Below are 7,419 nucleotides of genomic sequence, written 5' to 3'. Positions count from 1 at the left end.
CATACAACCAGAAGAAGACAACAAAGTCAAAGCTCCTACATGAAAAGCCTCAAAGAAAAATATGAATTGGTCTCAGACCATGGAAGAGCTCAAAAAAGATTTTGAAAATCAAGTAAGAGAACTACAGGAAAAATTTGGAAGAGAGATGAGAGTGATGCAAGAAAATCATGAAAAATGAGTCAATAGCTTGCTAAAGGAGACCCAAAAAATACTGAAGAAAATAACAAATAGACTAACTCAAATGGTAAAAAATGTTCAAAAAGCCAATGAGGAGACAATAGAATGGGGTAAATTATCTTGCATAAAAGTGGCAAGAAAAAGCAGTTCTGTAGGAAGGGTAGAGGGGACAGGTGAGGGGGAATGAGTGAACCTTGCTCTCATCAGATTTGACCTGAGGAGGGAATAACATACACACTCAATTGGATATCTTACCCCCACAGGAAAGAAGGAGGAAGGAGATAAAAAAGGGGGGATGATAGAAGGGAGGGCAGATAGGGGGAGGAGGTAATCAAAAGCAAGCACTTTCAAAAAGGGACAGGGTCAAGGGGGAAAATTAAATTAAAGGGGGATAGAATAGGAAAGAGCAAAATATAGTTAGTCTTTCACAACATGAGTATTGTGGAAGGGTTTTACATAATGATACACATGTGGCCTATGTTGAATTACTTGCCTTCTTAGGGAGAGTGGGTGGGGAGGGAAGAGGGAAGAGAATTTGGAACTCAAAGTTTTAAAAGAAGACGTTCAAAAAAAGTTGCTTTTGTATGCAACTGGAAAATACGATATGCAGGCAATGGGGCATAGAAATTTATCTTTCCCTACAAGAAAGTAAGGGAAAAGGGGATGGGGGGAGAGCGGTGACAGAAGGGAGGGCTGACTGGGGAATGTGGCAACCAGAATATACGCCATCTTGGAGTGGGGGGAGGGTAGAAATGGGGAGAAAATTTGTAATTCAAAATCTTGTGAAAATCAATGCTGAAAACTCAAAATATTAAATAAAAAAGTTTAAAAAAAGCAGAATTGGCCAAATGGAAAAGGAGGTCCAAAAGCTCACTGAAGAATATCATTCCTTAAAAATTAGAATGGAGCAAATGGAAGCTCTGAGAAATCAAGAAATTATGAAACAGAACCAAAGGAATGAAAAAGTAGAAGAAAATGTGAGATATCATTGGAAAAACAACTGACCTGGAAAATAGATCCAGGAGAGATAATTTAAAAATTATTGGACTACCTGAAATCCATGATCAAAAAAGAGGCTAGACATCTTCTTTCAAGAAATTATCAAGGAAAACTGCCATGATATTCTAGAGCCAGAGGGTAAAATAGAAATTGGAAAAATCCACCCATCACCTCCTGAAAGGGATCCCAAAAGGAAAACTCCTAGGAATATTGTAGCCAAATTCCAGAGTTCCCAGGTCAAGGAGAAAATATTGCAAATAGCCAGAAAGAAACAATTCAAGTATGGTGGTAACACAATCAGGATAACACAAGATGTAGCAACTCCTACATTAAGGGATTAGAGGGCTTTGAATATGATATTTTGGAGGTCAAAGGAGCTAGGACTCAAACCAAGAATCACCTACCCAGCAAAACCGAGTATAATCATTCAGGGGGGAAAATGGAAATTCAATGAAATAGAAGATTTTCAAGCATTTTTGATGAAAAGACCAGGGCTGAATAGAAAATCTGACTTTCAAATACAAGACTCAAGAGAAGCATGAAAAGGTAAACAGGAAAGAGAAATCATAAGGGACTTATTAAAGTTGAACTGTTTACATTCCTACATGGAAAGATGTTATTTGTAACTCATGAGATCTTTCTTAGTATTAGGGTAGTTGGAGGGGATATATGTGAGATATATATACATATATATATATATATATGTATATATATGTATGTATATATATATATATATATACATATGTATATACACACATAAACACGGGGTGGGCACAGGGTGAGTTGAATATGAAGGGATGATATCTAAAAAATTAAATGAAGGGATGAGAGATGACTGTGCTGGGAGAAGGAGAAAAGTAGATGTAGAATGAGGTAAATTATCTCACATAAAAGAGGTAAGAAAAAGATTTTACAATGGAGGGAAAGAGGGGGTAGGTGAGAGGGAATGAGTGAACCTTAATCTCATTGGATTTGACTTAAGAAGGGAATAACATACACACTCAACTGGGTATGGAAATCTATCTTACCATACAGGAAAGTGGGGGGGGGGGAAGAAGGGGAGAAGAGGAGGATGATAGAAGGAAGGACAGATTGGAGTAGTCAGAAGCAAACACTTTTGAAAAGGGACAGGGTCAAAGGAGAGAATAGAATAAATGGGGAGTGGGATAGAATGGAGGGAAATATAGTTAATCTTTTACAACATGACTATTATGAAAGTGTTTTGCATAACCATATATGTATAACCTATGTCATTGAATTGCTTGCTTTCTCAATGATGGTGGGTGGGGAGAGAGGAAGGGTGAGAACTTGGAACTCAAAGTTTTAAAAATGAATGCTAAAAATTGTTTTTACATGCAACTGGGAAATAAGATATACAGTCAATGGGGTATAGAAATCTATCTTGCCCTACAGGAAAATAGAATGGAAGGGGATAAGAGAAGAGGAATAGTGATAGAATGGAGGGCAGAGTGGGGGAAGGGGTAATCAGAATGCATGCTGTCTTGGGACGGGGGAGGGGAGAGAAGGGGAGAAAATTTAGAACTCAAAATCTCGTGGAAGTGAATGTTGAAAACTAAAAATAAATTAATTAATAACATTGAATAAAAAAAGAATCAATGGATGATAAATTGAGAACATGCACAAGAAGATCACAGAGACCATTCTCAGAGAATTCCTTTGAATTTTGAATTTAAAAAAAAGAAAAGAAAAGGGACTATCAGCAAAGCCAGTGACAGCACAGGCAAATAAATCCTTAGCCTCACAGGACAACTGGAGAAAGCACCAAAGATGTTGTAAATCCATAGCAAGGTCCTTGGAAGCCCTGAGGAGCAGCATTGATTAATTGTTCTAATATTTCTGGTCATCTCATGGAGTCATTGATTTCTATTCCAGCTTTCAAGTAGTCTGTTACTTGGACAAAGTTTATTTCTTTCTCTTCCAAACAATTCTTCCTCCATTTTTTCCTTCAAGAGCTTTTGGAATTTTTTTTGACTAGGTAAAGTGGCCATTCTCTGCCTCATTTCATACCTAGCCTTAATCACTGAATCACTGAATTGCCTCAGTCAAACAGAGATCTGTTAAAGACCTTAGCTTAAAAAAGGCCAAGGTCTCCCACTGCATCTAGGGCCATCTACAGTCATCCTGATCTATATCTTGCCACTGGACCCAGATGGCTCTGTAGGAGAAACTGAGGCTGGTGATTTTGCACAGCCCTCTCTCCCTTAAATCCAATTCACTTGCATGTCATGGCACCACCTCCCTGATGTCATAGTCCTCTTCAAGAGACAAACAACAAAAACTTTTGTTTTGTTTTTCATGTTTTGCTTCATTTCTTCTAGGTATTCTTATAGTCCTTATGGTAAAAACATTTTTCTTTGAGTTTTTGTATGTAATTACTATAGATTTATACTTTTCTTTTTAGGTAATCACTAGATTTTATGTGTGTGTGTGTGTGTGTGTGTGTGTGTGTGTGTGTGTGTGTACACATGATCATTTAATGAAATAGAACACTTTCAAATTTTCCTGATGAAAAGACCAGAGCTGAATAGAAAATTTGACTTTCAAGTACAAGACTCCAGAGAAACACAAAAAGATAAACATGAAAGAGTAATCCTACAGGATTTAATAAGGTTAAACTGTTCACATTCCTATTTAGGAAGATGATATGTGTAACTCCTAAGAACTTTATCATTTTTAGGGCAGTTAAAAGGAGTTTACATAGAGAACACAGGAGTAAATCAATAAGAATAATCTCAGAAATATAAATAATAATGATCTAATAAAAGGATGAGTGAGAAAGAGGTATGCATTAGGAGCAAGGAGAAGGGAGCGGGAGAATAGAGAAATTATCTCACATAAAAAAGTGTGCAAAGAAAAGCTTTTACAGTGAAGGGAAAAATGGTGGGGGAGGGTGATGGTCAATATGTGAATCGCACTCTTGTCTAAATTGATTCAAGGAGGGAAGAATTTCATATTTCAACATTCAACTGGATCTAGAACTCTATCTTACCCGACAGGGAAGTAGAAGGGGAAAGGGATGAAGGGATAGGGAATGATAAAAAGAGGAAGGTAGAGTAAGGGAGGTATTGGCCAGAAGCAAAGCAGACTTTTGAGGATGGACAGGGTTAAAAAAGAGTGAAGGATAAACAGAAGAAAATAGGATGAGGGGAAATGTATAGTTAGTTATCATAACTTTAAATGTGAATGAGATAAACTCACCCATAAAGTGAAGCAGAGAGAATGAATTAGAAACCAGAATCCAAAAATATATCATTTATGAGAAACACACTTGAAAAAGAAACACACACATAGAGTTAAATTAAGGAGCTAGAGCAGAATTTATTATGTTTCAGCTGATGTAAAAAGGCAGCAGTAGTAATGTTGATCTCAAGCAAAGTGAAAGCAAAAATAGACCTAATTAAAAGGGTTAAGCAGGGAAATTACATCTTAATAAAAGGCACCACAGACAATAAGGTCATATCAATCCTAAACATATGTGCACCAAACAGCATAGCATCTAAATTCTTAAATAAAAAGTTAGATGAGTTATAGGAGGAAATAAATGGTAAAACTATATGAGTGGCGTGGGGGGCCCTCAACTTTCCCCTCTCTGAGTTAGATAAATCTAACCATAAAATAAATAAGAAAGATGATGGAGAGATGAATGGAATTTTAGAAAAGTTAGATATATAGACCTCAGTAAAAAATTTAATGAGAATGAAAATATGTAAACATTTTTCTCAGCTGTACGTGGCACCTGCAGAAAAATTGACCATGTGTTAAGGTGTAAAAAACTCACAAATAGAGAAAAGGAGAAATATTAAATGCATTCTTTTTAGACCATGATACAATAAAAATTATGTTCAATAAAAGGATATGGAATCATAAATTAGAAATTAATTGGAAAGTAAATAATCAAATCCTAAAGAATAAGTGGACCAAACAGCACTTATATTAAAATTGGAATTATACAGAGAAGATTAGCATGGCCACTGTGCAAGGATAACACACAAATTCATGAAGCATTCCATATTTTTATAAGAATACAAGATGTTCCCCAATTGAATTGATAAGTGGTCAAAGGATATGAAAAGGCAGTTTTCAGATGAAGAAATCAAAGCTATGTATGGTCATATGAAGAAATGCTCTAAATTACTATTAATTAGAGACAGGCAAATTAAAACAACTCTGAGGTACCACCTCATATCTATCAGATTGGCTAATATGACAGAAAAGGAAAATGATAAATGTTGGACTGAGTGTGAGAAAACTGGAACACTAATGCATTATTGATGTAGTTGTGAACTGATCCAACCATTCTGGAGAGCAATTTGGAACTATATCCAAAGGACTATGAAACTGCATACCCTTAGATTCAGCAATATCATAACTAGTTCTGTATTCCAAAGAGATCATAAAAAAGGGAAAAGGACACACATGTACAAAAATATTTATAGCAGCTCTTTTTGTGGTGGCAAAGAATTGGAGTTTGAGGGGATGCCATCAATTGGGGAATGGCTGAATAAGTTGTGGTATATGAATGTAATAGAATACTATTGTAGTATAAGAAAAGATAAGCAGGCAGATTTCAGAAAAACCTGGAAAGGCATAGATGAACTGAGACAAAGTGAGCAGAAACAGGAGAACATCATACATAGTAACAGCAACATTGTGTGATGATCAACTATGAATGATTTAACTCTTTTTAGCATATCATTGTATTAATGATCCAAAACAAAGACAAAGGACTCATGATGGAAAATGTTATCCACATCCAGAGAAAGAACTGATAGAGTTTGAATGTAGATTGAAGCATACTGTTTTCGTGTTTTAAATTTTTTTCATTTTTTCCTTTTGTTTTGTTTCTTCCTTCACACTATGTCTAATATGGAAATATCTTTAACATAATAGCACATAGATAACCTATGTCAAATTGCTTTCTGTTTTAAGGAAGAGGTGGTAGAGGAGGGAGGGGAAAAATTTGGAACTCAAAATTAAAAACAAAGAATGTTAAAAATTGCCTTTACATGAAATTGGAAAAAATATTATTTAAAAACAAGAATGAATGAATCAGAGAACAAATAATATAATTAATAATTTCATTAAAAATAACGACAACAATGAGATATGCCAAAATTTGTGGGATGCAGTCAAAGCAATACTTAGGGAAAAATGTGTATCTCTAAATGCATCCATCAATAGAAGAGAGAAAGAGCACACCAACAAATTTGGCATTCAACTAAAAAAAATAGAAAAAGAACAAATTAAAAATCTCCAATTAAATACCAAAATGAAATCCTGAATATCAAAGGAAAAATTAATAAGATTGAAAGTAAAAAAAAACCATTGAATTAATAAATAAAACTCAGAGCTGGTTTTGTGAAAAAATAAAATAGACAAACCATTGGTTAATTTGATTATTTAAAAAAGAAAGAAGAAAAACAAATTACCAGTATCAAAAATGAAATGCACGGTCACTGAAGACGAAAAGTTAAAACAATTCCTAGGAGATATTTTGCCCAATTATATGCCAGTAAAACTGACAATGTAAGTGAAATGGATGAATATTTACAGAAATATAAATTGCTCAGATTAGCAGAAGAAGGAATAGAATACTTAAATAACCCATCTTAGAAAAAAAGAAATTTAACAAGTCATAAATGAGCTCTCTAAGAAAAAATCCCCAGTGCCAGATGGATTTACAAGTGAATTCTACCAAAATGTTTAAGGAACAAGTAACCCTAATACTATATAAGCTATTTAAAAAAAATAGGTAAGGAAGAAGTCCTACCAAATTCCTTTTATGATGCGAATATGTCCCTTAAACCAGGGAAAGCAAAAAAAAAGAGAAGAAAATATAGACCAATTTTCATATTGAATATTGATGCAAAATTTTTAAATAAAATACTAAGAAGGAAATTATAGCAACCAATCACAAAGGTCATACACTATGACCAGGTGGAGTTTTTACTGGGAATGCAGGGCTTGTTCAATATTGGGAAAAGTGTCAGCATAATTGACCATATCAATAACAAAGCCATCAAAATCATATAATTATAGATGCAGAAAAAACTTTTGAGAAAATACAACACTCATTCCTATTAAAAACACTGAAATGCATAGGAATAAGTGGAATTTTCCTTAAAATATGTAGTATTTACCTAAAATCATCAGCAAGCATTATCTGTAATGGGGATAAGCTAGAAGCCTTTCCAATAAAATCAGGGTGAAGCAGGGAAGCCA

General features: G+C 34.6%; 1 non-coding gene across 1 annotated transcript; it reads left to right on the top strand.

The window, feature by feature from the left end:
• Nucleotides 1-5,109: 5,109 nt before the first annotated feature.
• On the top strand, nt 5,110-5,213 carry LOC118852526. The gene has a single exon (XR_005010598.1). It is a non-coding gene; the product is annotated as a U6 spliceosomal RNA (small nuclear RNA).
• The last annotated feature ends 2,206 nt before the right edge of the window (nt 5,214-7,419 follow it).

The sequence above is a fragment of the Trichosurus vulpecula genome, chromosome 5, assembly GCF_011100635.1.
Source record: "Trichosurus vulpecula isolate mTriVul1 chromosome 5, mTriVul1.pri, whole genome shotgun sequence".
NCBI lineage: Eukaryota > Metazoa > Chordata > Mammalia > Diprotodontia > Phalangeridae > Trichosurus > Trichosurus vulpecula.
This window is presented reverse-complemented; position numbering and strand designations above follow the sequence as displayed.